Raw genomic sequence first — 18,705 nt, forward strand, 5'->3', positions numbered from 1 at the left:
AGAACTTTTCATGGCACAGAGGCTTCATCACCTTGTGAGAAGGCTCTTTCATCAGAAAGCATGCCTCTAGGTCCCTGTTACTTGCATTGCACCATCCTGCTGGTTCTCCTCTCTCCCAGAGCTGTAGTCACCCATTTAAAACAGTATGTAGCCCTGTTTTCCTTTAAACAGGTCATTTCCCTCTGGCTGCCTTCTCTTCTGCAATCAATAAGGAGAACTGTGAACAACTCCTGTCCACAGGTCTGTCTACTGCTACGCAAAGTGACTCCCTAATGACTCAAGTGTTACCTTGAGGTGAAGACGGTACTTACAGGTCACCGTCATCCCCACCAAATGTCATCTGAAATCAGCAGTTGTTTAGTCTGAGAGACTTTAGTCCGCTCAGCTGCAAGAGGCTCCTTGCTCCCTCCACAGAGCAGTTCATGTCTTACCAAGTTCACTTCTGAATGGCCCATTCAGAAAAAAAAAAAAGGGGAGAATAAAAGAGAAGCAGCTTCGACTTTCTGAGGAATTCCATGTTTAACAAAGCATTTCTCAGCAGGTTAATGGGTGCAACTATTAGTATAAAGCATTCTTAGCAGCTTGTGAAGTAATTATAAGAATCAGGCACTAATCCTTAGGAAACAATAATCAGAAATATAATAATTAGGCAATAATTAGAAATTTACTGCTAAACAAATTTCTGAGTTGTGTTACTCTAAGTGCTAGTGTTTGATAATGTATGATTTTTTAAAACTATTGCTACAAAAAGGAAAAGAGGAAATAAACTGTCATTTTTTTTTTTAACTGCATCTTGTCTACACGCTACAGTTGGGCCGCAGTCATTTACTCTTGGTAGAGCAACTGCCTCTGGTGATAGTTACATCCATATAAAGTTGCTATATGGCTATGCTACGCAAAGTGGAGTAAATAATGCTGGCATAAGATGTCCTTGTATTATTAAAATGTCTTGGTTAAACTTGGCTCCTGCCTGTCTGAAATCTTGGCCATTCAGCAGGCAGGCAGTTAGACTGACAGCTAGAGAAGAGAGATAAGATTAGTAATATATATAACTATATCTTGTCTCTAAACTGGGGAGACATCAATTTGATAGGTGGACCACTTGGTGGATAAAGAACAGGCTGGATGGCTGCACACAAAGAATTGTGGTCAATGGCTCAATGTTCTGCTGGAGACTGGTAACGAGTGGTGTCCCTCAGGGATGGGTGTTGGGACCAGTCTTGTTTAACATCTTCATCGCTGACATGGACAGTGGGATTGAGCGCGCCCTCAGCAAGTTTGCCGATGACACCAAGCTGTGTGGTCCAGTTGATACGCTGGAGGGAAGGGATGCCATCCAGAGGGACCTTGACACGCTTGTGAGGTGGGCTGATGCCAGCCTTATGAAGTTCAACCATGCCAAGTGCAAGGTCCTGCACCTGGGTCAGAGCAATCCCAGGCACAGCCACAGACTGGGCAAAGAAGAGATTCAGAGCGGCCCTGCAGAGAAGGACTTGGGGGTGCTGGTCGATGAGAAAATGAACATGAGCCGGTTTCAGTGTGTGCTCACAGCCCAGAAAGCCAACCGTATCCTGGGCTGCATCAAAAGGAGCGTGACCAGCAGGTCGAAGGAGGTGATCCTGCCCCTCTACTCTGCTCTTGTGAGACCTCACCTGGAGCATTGTGTGCAGTTCTGGTGTCCTCAACATAAAAAGGACATGGAACTGCTGGAACAAGTCCAGAGGAGGGCCACGAGGATGATCAGGGACTGGAGCACCTCCCGTATGAAGACAGGCTGAGGAAGTTGGGGCTGTTCAGCCTGGAGAAGAGAAGGCTGCGTGGAGACCTCATAGCAGCCTTCCAGTACCTGAAGGGGGCCTATAGGGATGCTGGGGAGGGACTCTTCATCAGGGACTGTAGTGACAGGACAAGGGGAAACGGGTTAAAACTTAAACAGGGGAAGTTTAGATTGGATATAAGGAGGAAATTCTTTCCTGTTAGGGTGGTGAGGCACTGGAATGGGTTGCCCAGGGAAGCTGTGAATGCTCCATCCCTGACAGTGTCCAAGGCCAGGTCAGACAGAGCCTTGGGTGGGATGGTTTAGTGTGAGGTGCCTCTGCCCATGGCAGGGGGGTTGGAGCTGGATGATCTTAAGGTCCTTTCCAACACTAACTATTCTATGATTCTATATCCACATGAGCAATGAGCTCAGGGAAAGCATTAAGGTGAAAAGAGCACATCTGGCCACATGTAAATGTGTGTGAACCCGTGGGCAAATTTTCTACTACTGAAAGTTTACGGTGGTCTTGGTTGTGTCATTCATAATAAATTGGGTTTTTTTCTATATGCTTGTACAGGGAATAGCAGAACATCACCAAGTCAAGATTTCTCTGCTTCAAGGTTTGTGGTGAGGCTCCTCGCAACAAATTCCCACTGCCTTCAAGGATGTTAAATCAGATTGTTCGTTCATCATCACTAAACAAAAGTCATCTCCTGCGCATGAATCTGCATGAATTCCCATTCCACAAATGGTTTCAATAAGGCAGATTCTGCAGTAACATAAATTGCTGTCAGACGATGCTGGGAGGATGTGGCCAGGATTTGAGCATCTCCCCAGGACCTGTAAAACATTCAGCATCATTTGTTACCACGAGGAAGATGTAGCTGAATAAAACGACAGGCATTTTATCAGGCTGTGAGAATAAAATCACTTCTGGAACCAGGGTTTGTGCTGCCTGATTAGAATGAATTAAATAATGGTTTGTAAAAACGTTCTCAGGCAGGTTATGAGTGAAAGTCACAGGGTGTTCGTGCAGCCAAGGAAAAATGTCTTTCTCCAGCCAAGAAAACAAGTGAGGTAGGTCAGCCTAAGCCAAGACTTCCCTTTTCCCAGAGGAAAGATCTGACTTTTAAGGAAAGATTATGTCAAAGAGAAAGTTTCCTAAGAGCACACAACTCCAGCAGCACGAGGTGACTCATTTCAGCTTGATATAATCACAGTACCTTCATGCCAGGGGTGGCTGCAATTCCTTATCCGTGGCACTTACAGGCCTGCTGTTTCCTCACCAGCTCTGGATAGGCTCTGTTTGCCAAGAGCAAAGGGCACTGATTTTCAGGGGGTTAGGCAGGTTAGAGGTTGTTATAACCTAATCTGATGGGGAGGTGAGGTTGCAGCTGCTCTGGCTCCCCCGTTCCCTGCACAGCAGGGTGCTCATCCTGATGGATGTACCACTTGGAACAGGGTTTATGTGGCCTGGGGGAGACCTTCAGGTGTGTGCTGGGATCAGCAAAGGGTGATAGAGCCCTTCGCTGGGCTTCTTATGGGTCAGATACATTAGGAGAACAACTCCACTGATCACAAAGAAACAAGATAATGCTCCTCCCTGCTACTTCGACTGCCTTGTGAAGGCTCACGCTCGTGGTTTACTAGTCAGACTTTCATTCAGTTTTAGGAAATCAGCAAAACCAAGTAAATCCAGAGCTATTTTGTTGTGAATATAAGCACAGAAAAGTCATAGTCCTGATTCAGCTTCACTGATTCAGCTAAACCTCACGTGTGAAGTTCAAGGCAACCCATAGGAAGCGCTGGGCTCCCCAGCAGTGATAGATGGCATCACTTTCATCTGTACGGTCATCCCTTCAACCTGTGCTTTCTGCAAGATATCCTAAAGCATCAATATTACAATTATTATGTTATTTTTCTTGCCTATGAGCCCAGCCAGTGACTGGGTTTGCTCACTGCATGGACAAGCAGGAAAAAGGGTCCCTTACATGCGCCCACCCAGATGGGTGAATGTGATAATCTACAAATAGAAGAAACTGCAGCATCTCTTGAGGGGTGACACAGAATGCAGATGACACTCTTCCTCACCCAGAGGGCTACAGAGCTCTACAGAAAGACACCAAATCTGAGTTTTCAGTATGGGTTCATTCTTTCTCTGGGCAGGAAAAGCTGGCTATTGTGTCTGTGCCAGATGTTTGCTACCAGTGAACTCCACTGGGAATTTATAGGATGAAATAAAAGATCAAAAGCCATTCAAAACACAGACAGGTGATTTTCTTTAAGCATCTGGCCTCAAGCTCTCACAAAGCCTGGCAGAGGTTAAGTGGCCCCTGACCGTTTGGAAAACCATATAAAGAAGAATATAAAGTGTCTCTACTTGCAACTAACTTCACTGCATATGAGATATAAATTAAGCAAATGAATGTTATTAGAGAGGCACTCTCATGAGTGCTGCATCCCACTAACAAAATTAGCAGGAAGTCTACAAATACATGATCAAAACATCATATTAATTATGGGGCAGAAAGGTAATTAGTCTGGGAGAGGCTCATGCCAGGGTGCAGCGTGCAGCTGTGCCTCTGCTATGATGCTGCTTGCCCCGGGGAGACCACTGTGAATCCCAAACATTCCTCAGGGTGGGACCAGAGCTGTGGTTCTTGCCCACACACTCCCTGTGCCAGTTCCCACTGGGGCATTGTTGTCCCAGAGCCTTTTGTCTCCAAAAGATGCCTCTGTGAGCAGTTAAGAGTCCCCACAGCGAGGCAGAGGAGGAGGTCAGAGGGGCTGGGAGGGAAATAGGAACTCTTTCCCTCTAATGACAATGGGGATTGATGCATGTTTTGGATGGGACGGACATACCATAAAGCCCTCACACTGCAAGTGCCGAGAGAAGCCGAGTCATGGGCTGGAAACCTCCAAGGAATCTCCTGGAGAACAGATTTCACCCTAAAACGAAAGGCATGCAGTGTTAGTCTGTGGATTCACATGGATTTTACAGCAAATCTGCAGCCTTTTGCCATGCTCTGCACAGCAGCCTGATTGAATTTCCTGGAGGGAGCATGACTGCATTCAGGGACCCCCTTAAAAAAGCAGAGCTGTGCTCTGGGGGCTCTGAAGAAGCATGTGGCACATGGTATTTTCCTTGGACCAGGGTAAGGCACTAGTCAGAGCCAGGAACCATGCAGCTGTGTCAGCATAGGCACTAATAAAACCATCCAAAAGGCACGTGCCATTAGCTAATTCAGAATTTCACACATGGCCCTGACACAGGGGTTGTTTGGTGGCTGATTCCTTGCACTGACCCACAAAGACTTGGCCAGGACCAAGCAGTTTGGTTTTGGGTCTGCATTGCTTGAGTCTGAAATCTGCCTGCCCTGAGCAGAGATGGTTTCTCGTAACAAAAGTGTCCTGCCTACATCCAGAAATAGCAGCTTAAAAGAGAAAGTGCCTGTCAGTGGCACTGGCAAACATTGAACAAGGCAGATGAAGGGCCAGATCTATATTAGCATTGTGCTTGCGTATGATTTCCTTTAGGAAACCTTTAACCTCCACATCCCACGTACTATTAGAATGGAACACCCTCACTTTGCCATGGCTGCTCTGAGGCAATGAGTACCTTGACAAGCACACTAAGTGATTTCCCAGGTCCAACTACAAAGCAGATGTCTAAAGGGCTCTTAAAAATCTATATCTCCTTACGTCAGCTCTGAGGATGTCCAGAATAGCTGGGGATGTGCACCTTCTACCGCAGCACAGCCTCAGCAGTCTGCACTGGGAGAGACCTGGCAGGGTCCTGGCAGGGCAGGGAGCATCACTGCAGCTCACCAGCCATATCAGAACGTTGGGTCTTGCAGCCGGTGACATTCCTTCAGAATTTCTTAGAAGAGATCCAAGGATTTTGGAGCTTGAGGGTCACATTTGCTGTATCATCCCATTGCTCTTAAGGTGTTTGCTATGAGAAGGCAGACAGTTTTTCTTGTCTTATCCAAGGAGCAGGGTTAAACATGTGATAGAAAATCCTACTTGCCTTTGACCTCTTCATAAAGTCTTATCTAAAACTGGCTCAAGATAACACTATTTTGAGCTGTTGCAGACTGGGCTTATCTGGGAGTGTTCCCTTTTATGTTCTTCAGCAGAGTGTCTGGAAGCCAGCACATGTGTTTCCATCATCTACCTGGTCTGGAGGGAACATGCAGGCTCTCTCTTATCCAACAGCTCTGCTAAGAGGGTTGGATCTCATTCATCACTGATTCCTAGCGCCCAGATGGAGCTCAGGCTACAGCTTTCATCCTAGGTCTCTCCCTAAGCATTGTTTTGAATCCTCTCTTGGCTGGGGCATTAAATATAATTAGATGTAATTTTAAAATCAGGAATCCAGAGATGCAAAACTTGCATTGCAAAGCAAAAACTTCCTGCAAGGAAGTTCTGAAAACTGCTTGCTGACATCCACATGTGCCCTTGAAGAGCCAAGAATATGCCCTCCCCAAAAGGCCTTTGGGCGGGCAGGCAGCTTTTGCAAGCTTTGGTGTAGCAGGAAACAAAGGAGACCTCAGGTAGTGTCCTTTTTTGATGTATGCACCCCTGATTAAGTGAAAGCATCTTATACCTTACATCTTGGCCAATTTCATTCCCCAGCTCAGCAAGGGACTCCTTTTAGCAGTCAGACATAGGTTAATTTCTTGAAGGTGCTGGAAGACGTATAACAGAAGAGGTTTTTCCTCCCCTTGTGTCTCTGTGTGAGGTCCTGAACAGCAAGGTTTGGTATTCCAGCTGAATTCCTTCTGAATCGTTCAGCAAGCTGGGAGAGACACATGGAGAGTTTCCACCTTTTATCTCAGCACAAAACTTTCCAACTGAATAGAGTCTTTTTAATGGGAAAGTTATTGTCCTCCAGTGAGCCACTCGTTTTTAGGATGACAGTAACTTGCATTTTGCCACAGATGTTGCTTATTAGGGTGTTTCCCATTCCTGACATAAAGGGGAAACACAAAGGTACTTGGGAAGCGCTGTGCCTCAGCCGCAGTCAACTGATGCTTTGCATTCACTGCCACGTTCGGTTCGCCTCCACACTGCTCTTGTGCAGCTGCAGCAAACCCTTTGGGCAGAGAAAGGAGAGCAGAGAAGGATGTTTATATTCTGGGAGAAGAAAAGCATGCGGAATGGTGACAGCTCTATTACAAAGTCAAGGTTTTGAATATTGCAGGGACACTTTAGCACAAGGCATCCCTACTTCTGCAGCAAAACAATCTGCACATTGTTAGCTAAGCGTGAAGCTCTCTAAACAGCCTATTAGCACCAGGCACAGATTAAAAGCAGTGCTAAAGCCCAGACTGTATCACAGACCCGGGTTCCGTCGTTACTTAGTGCTGAATGTGGCCACAAAAGATAGTCACATCTCTAACTCTCATGAGTGCACACTCCCAACTCTGCATGGCACAGCCCTTTGTCATTTACCCTGTGAATTTTACATGCTGCAAAATGATTATTTCACTTTTGGTTCAATGTTCTAGTTAAATATGTATTATTTAACTGCATCTATTATATAAAGATAAATTATAGAGATTTCTATATGATGACATACATGTCTATATAACTATATATGTTTACATATACATCAACTTTAATCTCCAGCATCTTTCTTGTTTATTCATGCCCAGTTAGCCTGCCCCCTCAAAAAGAAATGGGGCAACATCATAGAATCATAGAACAGTTAGGGCTGGAAAGGACCTTGAGATCATCCAGTTCCAATCCCCCTGCCATGGACAGGGACACCTCACACTAAACCATCCCACCCAAGGCTCTGTCCAACCTGGCCTTGAACACCGCCAGGGATGGAGCATTCACAGCTTCCCTGGGCAACCATTCATCAAATCTCTCTGCTTGGTACATTATAGCTGTTCCTAATACATGCTATTTAATACCTGCAGAGTGGGTACATTCTGCAACGTTCACATTTTTGAGTTTGAGTTCACATTTACACCCAAGTTTTGCCCCACTTGGCAACTTCAGGGTTCATTTACTCAACATTTCCAGTGCCCAGCAATTCTGGACATGTTCCAATGCAAATCGTTTCTACAAACCAAGCAGTTGTACATTTTGCCCATCCTGAAACATGGCAAGCTCAGTCCTCTCTGACCAGGTATCTAATTAGAAGGAGTGGGAGAACATTCTTAAAGTATGCTCAGATCTCTGAGCACACCAGTCCCATGGGACAATAAGGTTTTGATGGACCTTGTGCTGGTTTTGTCAGTAGAATCACAAATGTTTTGCCAGTCTACGTTGAACGGTCTTACACGGGCATACCAAAGCAAGGGGCCTGCCCCTTGCATTAGGCTATAAGACATGTCTGAACACAGAATGATATGACAAGTGACACTCAAGCCCCACTGTCCATTCAGATGTCAAAGAAGCCAAGGTGTCTGTTTCCTCTTTGTATGCTAAAGTCCCCACTGTTTTGCCTCAAAATGGAGAGCAGGGGAAAATGCTGTATCCTAGGCAAAAGAAAGTGAAAAACCAAACACCCTTCAAATTGTTATGAGGTCACTCCAGGAGTGTACAGACTAGAACATCTGGTTTGTTTGGACCATTCTTTTAGCATGTTTTCACAGTATGGGATAAACTTCTGGAGCTGATTTTACAAGTTCCAAGTCAACCTGATTTTCAAAGCCATTAACCTATTCTTGAGCTTAGCCAGCCCTAACAAATCCCTTTTTTTTCTGCCTAGTCTTCCCAAAGTTCCCAAAAGCTGCATTATTTCATCGTTCATGTTTTCTGCATTCTGAGGATGTTAAGGGAACTGGAGGAAGTGAATAGCTGAATGTCCAAATACATTTTCACAATATCTCTCCATCATCTCTTTAATGTCTTGAGTTTGATGTTTTTTTCTTCCAACTTACAACCAGCAAGCTCTTTGGCAAGAAAAAGCTCAGATGAGGCTTGACTCCTTAATTACATTATTGGCAGACCGTGGCATTCCTTTGTTACTTTCTTGATCTAATTCTCCCAAAGAGCTGCAAAAAGGAGAATGGTGGATTAATTTAATCATAGCTTCTTGTGTGGTTAAATACCAAACCATTTATTGTTCGGATACATTTGGGTAGTTTGAACTTCATCTCTTCCATCCAGAGTGAAAGCATCTTTCTCTGTGCATTTTCTCTCTTCAGACTTTACATAAAAAGAGTGATGCAGACACGAAGTCCATATGTTGGGAGTAAGTGGAGACTCTGTAACTGAGGTAGAAGATTCAAAGCACTTGTTATTTCATCAAGTCCTGCAGAGACAAAACAAAAAGGCAAATTATGCTGCTGGCTGCAGGACACCTCCCATGTCTCCCTGAAGCAGCTGTAGGCATGGGAAGTGTCCTTGTAAGGAGGACGCACAGCAGTGTAAAAAGTCAGTGTTGGAGCAATGAGTCTGCTTGAGGTTTTTGGGGCATTGAGGTTTGCAAGTCCTACATCCATATTTTGCTGAAAAGTATGCATATGTACAGGGAAAATCCTTCTCATGATAAAGTAATGGGAATTCTACTAATGCCATGGAACCTCTTTCATCTGTGGCTTCATTCCAGCAGAACCCTCAGTTACTACAAGCTTTCTGTCTCAATTGACTCAACACTTCATCCAAAAAAACCCAGGACATGATGTTTGCATCAGAGCAGATTTACTTTTCTGTGCAGACTTAAACAGCTGTTTCAGACTGTAACTGAAAAGCTATGGTGTTTGCAGTTGAGCTTTTCCAGACTCTTAACTGAAATGCAATAGCCACAGTGTTAGTTGTGCCTCTTCATGCACCTTCATGCATCTTCTGGAGGCATGTCATTCAGATGTGAGCCCTCTTGTCTTTGTCTCAAAGGGTGAAATCACACTTCTCCCAAACTGGTTTTGCAGAAAACCCATATAGCTCCATCTAGGTTCCCATTCCTCTAGCTCTTTCCTTTGGGAGCTTGTTGCCAGCCATAAGGCTGAGGCAGCTTTTGCAAATCAAGCATCATCGAATTTGAACATAAGGTTCTAAAGGGTAGCAATAAGCACTCTCTGCATGGCAATTCATTGGATCACTGCATAGGCCTGCTTCTAGCAACTTTAAGGCAGCTCTCTAGGTTCCTCAAACGTCCTCCAAGATGATGTCTGAGGGATGGATGTTTGAAGACCATTCTTCATAGTCAACTCTGTGTCAATGTTGACAAAGCAAGCTGCAAAACTTGGCTGAAGTAGGCTCTCCTCAACTAACAGCTTAAGATTTGCTGTTGAGCTGCCTCAAGGATAGGTCTTGTACGGAGCTGTGTTCCTGAATTTAAGGAGGAAGTTCTTTCCTGTTAGGGTGGTGAGGCACTGGAATGGGTTGCCCAGGGAGGTTGTGAGTGCTCCATCCCTGGCAGTGTTCAAGGCCAGGCTGGATGAAGCCTTGGGTGAGATGGTTTAGTGTGAGGTGTCCCTGACCATGGCAGGGGGGTTGGAACTGAATGATCTTAAGGATGGTCCTTTCCAACCCTAACTGTTGATTCTATGATTCTAATTTGCATACAGGCAGTTTTTCACACTGCTGTCATTAACCTAAACTGCATAATTAAACATCTCAATAATCAGCTTATATACAATAGTTGTGAACTATTACAAAGCAATATCTCATTCTCAAAGAGCTATCGAGGAAAACAGAATTAAACGTTGTTTGAATTAACAGAAGGAAATTACTCAGATTAAAGGAGAATGAAGACTAATATACCACTCCTGCAGCCTATGCTACAGGAAAGCACCATTATATCCACAAGAAAACATTGGAATTTGGGTCAGAAATTTCATGATGTACACACAGGTCAGACATGACCTGGCACAGCCGCCAAGCTCCTATAGTCTTCCTCTCTGAGGAAGAAAACATGCTGTTTTCCCTCCTCCCACCAATGTAGATTTATAATTACTCATAACATGGTATCATCCTGATTGCTTTGCAAGAAACTGTTGGCTAAGAAATTAGAACAGATAATAACTGAGAATATAAGCAATGTCCTTCAAGTGAATAATTGCAGGATCAGCCCATTCATGAAAGCCGCAGCCAGCGATTTCCACTTGGCTGCTGGGACAAATGTGAAGTCTCAGGAATACATAAGCAAATGCATTAGACATAATACATCTACTGGAGCAGTGATTCATTAAACAAAACAGCGTCTGGAAATATGGAAGTAACATTCTTGGCCTAGGAATAACTAATGACTTTTCCCCCAAAATGAGGACTAATTATTTTAAGTGGTCATTACTTATAAAGTAACCACCTAACCATGCATACTTTTGGTTGTAATACTCACTCTAAATAAAAACCTTTTTGCCAGGTATTTCACAAACCCAAATACCAATAACTTTCATCATTTTTCAGATTTTAAGGAAAAAAGAACCAAAAATCCTATGGACTTCAACTGTACCTGGAATGGGAATTTCAAATGGAAAAGGCTGAGAGTGTGCTGACCAGTTCATCTAGAGACATTTCAGCTTGTTCCACCTTCTCCTCCTTATATACTACCTCAAAGTGGCTGACATTTACCCAGCAGAGAACAGATGTGGAGAATAATTTCTGGTTTCTCTGAAACATGAGCAGCATATTTTTGACTGAGGGCTTTGTAAACTAGTTCCTTCCATATCGGAGGTTTGGGGCCACCATGAAAACAGGGACTTGCTGATCAGAGATGAGCAAGTGCCTTAATGTGCTGCTCAGAAGACAAGGGGTTACTGGGAAAACCACTGAGACATGGAAAGGGCCCCAAGGAGCCCCACAGAGCCTGCAGATCCATAAGAAATCTTGGCCTTAGCCCTGCATATCTTGGGGCATGAGTAACGTCTGCACTTCTCCTGCTGCTCTGGTCTAACGAATGCCAGGCTAGATGGCTAGATCATTACCCTTCCCAATATGGGACCAATCCAGCTCCCACTGCAGCCAGCTGGAGCCTTTCCATTGAACGAATGGGGGTTGGATCAGACCCATTGCTGCTGCTGTTTGTCCTTGTACGGTGCATGCTGCTTCCATCCTGCAATGCCGGAAAGCAGAGGGAGCCCAAGGTCGGGAGATGAGGGCAAACTTTGGAATCCAAAACTATTCCTCAGTGGGGATGAAACTCCTATTTAAGGAAAGAAGGAAAACTAAGAGAGGGTTTTATGACTAGGCCTGGAAGGAGGCAAGGGAAAACGTTAATATGAACAAACCAAAGCAGATGGTTTTTATGTTTCAGTCAGCCTGAACCTTGGGAATTAAGTGATGGTGCTGCCATAGCACACCCTGAAATGTGTCCCTCTGAAAATGCTTTATGTGATGGTATTGTAAACATGAGTGTACTGCTGGGGAGGTCTCACTGAAGAGCAAGACTTTCTTGTTGCAGCTACTGTGCACACTGAATACAGTGATGGTCCCCAATGCGAAACACAGTTAAAGCTTGGATGCACAATTATCCTGTGTTCACTGGTCTGCAAGTTTTGACCCTCGCTGGGGTCATGGTCTGGTGGAGGGAGAGCAGTGAAAGGCTACAAGAGCAGCAATGGTTAACAGCAGTGCTGTGTTGACAGCGGAGGAGTGTTTCCAAGAGGCAGGGATGAGCAGGGGTTGTGTTCATGGGCTCTGAGGGCTTCTCTGGGTGAGGGCATTCTGAAACGTAATACAATCCCAACCCATACCAGGATAGTGAGTAAGTGTTTACAGCCAAGGAGGAGTGAAATTCAAGTTTATAGAAACTGAACTTCATCAGAGTGCTCTACATTCATCCATCTGTGCTCAGCCCTTTGTACGTGGGGAATATTTTGGGATTCATTCTCATTTATGACTGATTGCTGTTTAAGTGTATGTAGCAGAAAGCAGCAGAAAAAAGAAAAACCCAACCCTATAAAGTAGGAATGTGGGGAGTGTAAAGTCAGAAAACCGACCTTAGGGAAAGAACTTGAAACTATTTCTAATTCATTTTGTCAAGTGGCAAGGTTTCAGGTTATGTATGTCCCCCCTGCTTTAAATTTCCCACTTAGCAACAGATCCTCAGCTGGGGTAAACTGCTCTGGGACCACAGTATTTTAGGATGAAACCCTGCTCCCATTGCAAGTGAAACTGCTATTGATGCTCATAGAACAGGGATTGCAGCATCTGTGCTGAAATCTGTGGGTTTCACACTCTGCAGGGGAGCAAATACTGGCTTCAGATGCAGTTTTCATTGAGGATTTTATGCAAGGGAAACATTCCAATTGTTCAAAGCTGCATTTAAAAAAAAAAGCGCTGTTTCTGCAGCACTTTTTTTTTTTTTGCAACATTTGCTCTGCATCAGAGCCAAATTTAAGCTAAGACTTACCCTTTCCCCATGTTAGAATCATGAATATGAAGAAAAATGACAAAAGATTTCTTACTAAAATCTGAGAAGTGAGGTCGCAGGGTCAAGGAGCTTTGGAAAACAGAAATCCCTAAGATGCATGTCTGGTTGGTTTTGTCTGAATGGGAAAGTTGCTTTGTTTAAGCCTTTTAAGTGACAGGGTTTGCAGAATGGAAACAATGCCTGCTGATAGAGATGAAGAAAAGCCCCACATCCGAGAACAAAAATGGAACTGAGACTCCACCTCAGGGCAACCGAGATAGGAGTGCCTTTTGTTTTGGAGGCACCCAAACCCAAACCCCCTAGGGCTTCAAAAGTCAAATGCTTGACCCCAGTGAACAAACGCAAAGATGTTATGGTTTTGTTTCTTTTAATTGCTGCAAATACAAGGACCACACGTAAAGATGAAGATTCATGTGGCTTTCTTGATTAGGAGACACTGTTGTCTGCCTGCTGATGGGCCATTCATTGTCAGTGCCAACACATCGAGGGAACTGTAGTCAAAAGTGTTTCAAAGTATGGGAAAGTGAGAGAAAATAACCTTGCCTGCCTCCAACAGGGTGATGTGATCAACTCCAAGATGTTTTCCCGTGAATTCTGTCTTTTTCCTAACTTTTTGCTTTTTTCTCATTCTTTTTTGTCACTCTTCTGCCTCTCCCTTGAAATAAATAATAAATAAAATAAATAAAAGCTTTCTTATTTCTGCTTTCACAGCCTTCGGCTGCTTGAAGTGCTGGTGCATCAAGATGGACAAGGATATGTCAGTCATGAGAACTTCAAAGGCAGGAGCCCTTTGGGTGCTGATTCTGCAAAGACATTGGCACTTGCTTCATGGCAATGATATGGACCTGGCACGCCAAACTCTCACCTGCATAAGGGACAAAATGTTGTGGCTATTTCTTTGAAAGAATGATCCAATGTGCATTTCTCTTGACTGCAAGTTAGCATATCTTGTGAGATCAAAACCCCCACCAGTTGTTCTTATTTTCTCTAGGATATGTTGCATAGGAGTATAATTACCTTAAATCATACATGGAACATGAAGGAAACAGATGCTTATTTCTTTTAGAGATTAGACAACCTTGCAGTCTACCCAATAAGAAACAGAGTAGGAAACAGGCAATATATCTTATAAGTATCAAGCAAATTAGAACATTGCTCAGGAAATAAGTAGATTTTATGACTGATAGGAAAGAGCAAACCATTGTGTTTTTTCTTTAATGCAGGCTATAGTAAGATTTCATTCATTTTCAAGTTGCCAGCCTCTCTAGCAATTGTGTTTTGGCCAGCTACACCTTCTAGTTCTGCCTGGTGGTTTGAAAAAGGGGAAAAAAGGTTTATTTCTGAAACTACGGGCAGTACCTATAACACAAGGACCAGCAGTCTTCTCTGAACTTGCTATTTGAGGATTTTTGAGTTCAGGATTGGTCAAGAGCTGCTGATCATCACTTGTATGGACTTCAAAGCCTAAGTACCTGTGGTACTTAGGTACTTAGGTACTATCACTTAGGTGGTAGATACTTGGGCTGTTCCCCAGACTGGATCAGTCCCAAAAGCAACAATTCTGCTTTTAAAGTTACTGTTATAAGAGCAGCTTATGAGAGGTGGGAACCTTAAAGCATCCTTCTGACCACTGCTTAGAGATTTTCCGGTTCATTAAAGCCTTGATGCATTAATGGCCTGTGCGTGATTTCAGAGACTGGTGCGCCGAACTCCTGCAGCTCATGCCTGGAGCTTGTTAGTGTAATTTTCTACAGATTAGCAAGCATTGATTCCACTGGGAAGCCTTGGGGAAATGCTGTTAATCTCTTCTGACTGCTGCGGCAGTGTGTGGCTATGGAGGGTGCTACTAGGGTTCTCACTGCTGCGGGCAAGGTGTGAACCTGAAGGACAGTTTTCCTTTTGGAGTAACTGCATCGATTGCAATTGAGAACCATTAGCTAATGGTTCACTGAGTCAGACACTCCAGTTTACTTCTCCCAGGTTATCTGAGCCCTGGAGGCCTTCCACAGAAGATAGATACTGACTCAGTCCTGGGTTTAGTTTGCTCACATAACTCCTATTAACCTCAACAAGCTCAGATAGGTATGAATTAGGTGGAATTTTACCTGCTGGAAGGAGGTAAATAGTATATAATTTAAGAGAGAAGAGCTGTGTATTATTACACAGTGGAAAAAATAAAACCCATTGGGATAATTCAATTTCCTAACCAAAAAGTGGAAAGCACTAAAATTAAGTAGAGGAGGTAATTCAATATTCTGGTTACAAAACAGAACATTCTTGGTAGAATTAATGAATGAATGTTGAGTCCTGGCCCAGTGTTTACAAATCAGATCTCACAGCACACAGGTGGGAAGGGACAATAAAAAGCCTAATTCTAAATTAGGGTCACCAAAGGGGGAGCTTGGAAGCTGGCTTATTTTTTAATAACTTTTTACTACTTCTATATAAGCTGTGGAGCTTAGGGATGTGACTATAGTTCTTCAATACCCTGTATATCAGCAATTGCCAAACCACGGAAACAGTGAAAACTAGAAAGAGAAAAGCAAAGTGCCTCAAGTAAGACAAGTTGTTTGGATAGTCCAGACATTGTTTTCTTATCTTGAGCTAAGCTGGGGAAGTAGATTTGTTGGTGTTGACAAAAAAACCTTTGTACATTGTAGGAGGAGGAGACCCTTGGGGATGGAGAACAATAGGCTTCCTTTGACACAGGGATTGATTACCTTCAGGAAGTGCATGTGGGTTGCTCAGAGTGATTGAATTCCAGTATTGCTTTTTCAGAATCATCTAATTATATTACAGACTCTATCATGGCCCTTTAAATGGCCACAATCTCTTTTGCCATCGTAATGAAATAACCACTGCTTAAAATAATGTTGTTTTCCTTTCTTTAAATAGGCTTTGCAGCCAGAGCTAGGGAATTTTTCCCTTTGATAGCGAGGAGAGCTACAAGGATGTGTTGTAACATCCACATGGGCAGTGTGATGGGGATCTGTCCCTGCAGTTCCCATGCTTTGGAGATGGATAAACCATGCTTGCAGGAGTCTCAGGTTAGATATAAGGAAGAAGTTCTCTATTGTGAGGGTGATGAGGTGCTTGCACAGGGTGCCCAAAGATGTGGTAAATGCTCCATCCCTGGCAGCGTTCAAGGCCAGGATGGACAGAGGCCTGGGTGAGATAGTTTAGTGTGAAATGTCCCTGCCCATGGCAGGGGAGTTGGAAATGGATGATCTTAAGGTCGTTTCTAACCCAAACCATTCTATGATCCTATGAGTCTATGGGAACAGCTCCATGATGCTCCTTGACATTCACAACCAGCAGTGAAACAGTTGCTGCCAGACACACAAGAAAGAAACAACGGGGTAGTGCTGGGTACCCCTTGCACCAGCAGTTGTGTGGGCTTTGAGGACACTATGGCTAGAGCTGGAGGAGACATAACCAGCATAAAGCTTTTGGTAGTGATGCCTGATATACCAACACACCACTGGCATGCAGGGAGCCAATGCAGACCTCTCTGATTTTGCCAGCAAAACACCAGGCTCACCACTCCTCCTCACAAAAAAGCTTCTTGCAAACTCTGGGCTTCTTTTTTCATCTGGTTTAAGAACATTTTCCACCTTCTTTTTCCACACAGTGCTATTTTTGGGGAGAAGCCCATTTGCCCCATTGCTGAGGCACTCATAGAAGACTTTGAACGATGCCTTTCCCGCACAACAGCTATCCAACATTCTGCTCAAACAGACCTTAGGAATAACAAAGGAGATTCATGGCTGTTTGGTTACAAACTTTAAGAAACACAGCTATAATTTATGGGAGATTTTCCTTTCCCATTATCAGAGCCAGACCTGGAGGAAAGCTCTGAGTTGCTTATTGGGGTTATGTGTGGTTTATCAGTACGCAGCCTTTCGATGCTGAGTTACCAAGGACATGTTGCCTGCACAGATGCTTGCAGGAATCATTTGAATTCATCATCTGAAAGTGATGAATTCCAGAGATCGCACAAGCTAAAAAACTGTCAGCAAAGAGCTTGTGGCTCAGGGAAAGAAAAGGCAGCTGCTCAGAGCACCTCTCCCTGCAGGACGCCTGCCTTGACCTCCACCTCTGGCAAGGAATCATTGAGGAAGAACGGTATTCCAGGGCACGAGCTAGCTCCCACGTGGAGGTCACCGAGAGCAATGGCCTGAGTATGAGGAAGACTCCCAGAGTGTTAAAGGTTTGTGAATACAGACTGTGGGAGTGGTTTATAAAAGACATTTCACTAAAAAGAGAACTCAAATAGCCAGGAATTCCTCCCAACCATCGCTTCCTTAACATCATGGTGACATGTCACAATCCAATTGCATTCAATTTTCTCTGTTTTTGTGGAAAAAAACAAGTTTGTGACTTTTACAGCCTGAGGGGCTGCCCAGTTGTGTGAGAATGGAGATGGGATCCATGTGCAAATCATTCCTCCTTTCAAACTGACCTTTTACTAGGGTGGATTAAAATCTCCGCTTTATTTACAAACATCAGCTTACTGCATAAACTACAGAGGGCTGTAGCTGTTGATCGATGTTAAGACCATCTGAAACATCAAAGCAACGGCTGTTTATGAGGAAGGACTGGAAAACCATGGCAACTTGCCTCTCTTCCTTTCTAGCTATGAACAGCAGCGATGGATCAATCAGTTCAGCTTCTGTGAGTGTATTTCAGAAGTGTAGGCTGCAACTTTTATGGGCTGAATATTAAATACCAAATGTAGTCTCAATGGCAGCAAGCACAAATCTCCTGATTCCTCAGAGCCACAGTGCCATTTACTTCTGTGCAGTGAATAAATATGGCACTGCAGACATGGGAGATGATGAGGAGGTTAGACCTGAGGTTTGAAGCATCAAGTTGAAGATGCTGTGTTAGCATAGCCCTTTGGGCTGTCTTATTCCAGCAATTAAAGTCACTGGCACAAGAAGTCAAAATGGCTTTATCAGTGTCATCAAAATGATATAAAATCCCTGCTCTTTCCAAACTCTATGCTAGGAAAAGATCCCTTTATCCCCTCAGCCTTAGGACCAAAATTAAAGATGTCCCTTTGAGGTTATCTCCCTCAGTTTTCCCAGGTTGCAGATCCCACAAATAACACCAGTCAGGATTTTTTTCCCCATCAGTTTATATTTCCCTTAGTCCCATCTGAATCAAAAAGTGGTTTGTTGTTTTTCCTTTAATTTCACTTTCACTCTTATTTCATTTTTCTTGTCAGGTTGAAAAGATTAAAAGGAATAATTTGTTTTTCAGATAAATTATTTCACTTGACCCTTTGTCAGGAACTGAGATGCCTGTAATAGATTTCAGATTCACACAAGCAATGCTCTTTATTTTTCCTGGGGAAAAAAAAAAGAATAAATATGCAAATCAAAGCTATCAGTGGCTTAGATTCTCATCAGTAACCATAAATAAACATGCAGTTTACTCAGAGGAAACACATTTTGGAAAAACTTTCAGATTACAAAAAGGCTACAAAACAGCCCAAAAGGAGAGGGAAACAAGGCACAGTTTCCTCTTGCTCCCTCTCCTTTCACAATATTTTACCTTGACGTTTCCAGTTTACCAGATAAATGATTTGCACCAAAACTGAAATATT

This window comes from Lathamus discolor, chromosome Z (genome assembly GCF_037157495.1).
Source record: "Lathamus discolor isolate bLatDis1 chromosome Z, bLatDis1.hap1, whole genome shotgun sequence".
Lineage (NCBI taxonomy): Eukaryota > Metazoa > Chordata > Aves > Psittaciformes > Psittacidae > Lathamus > Lathamus discolor.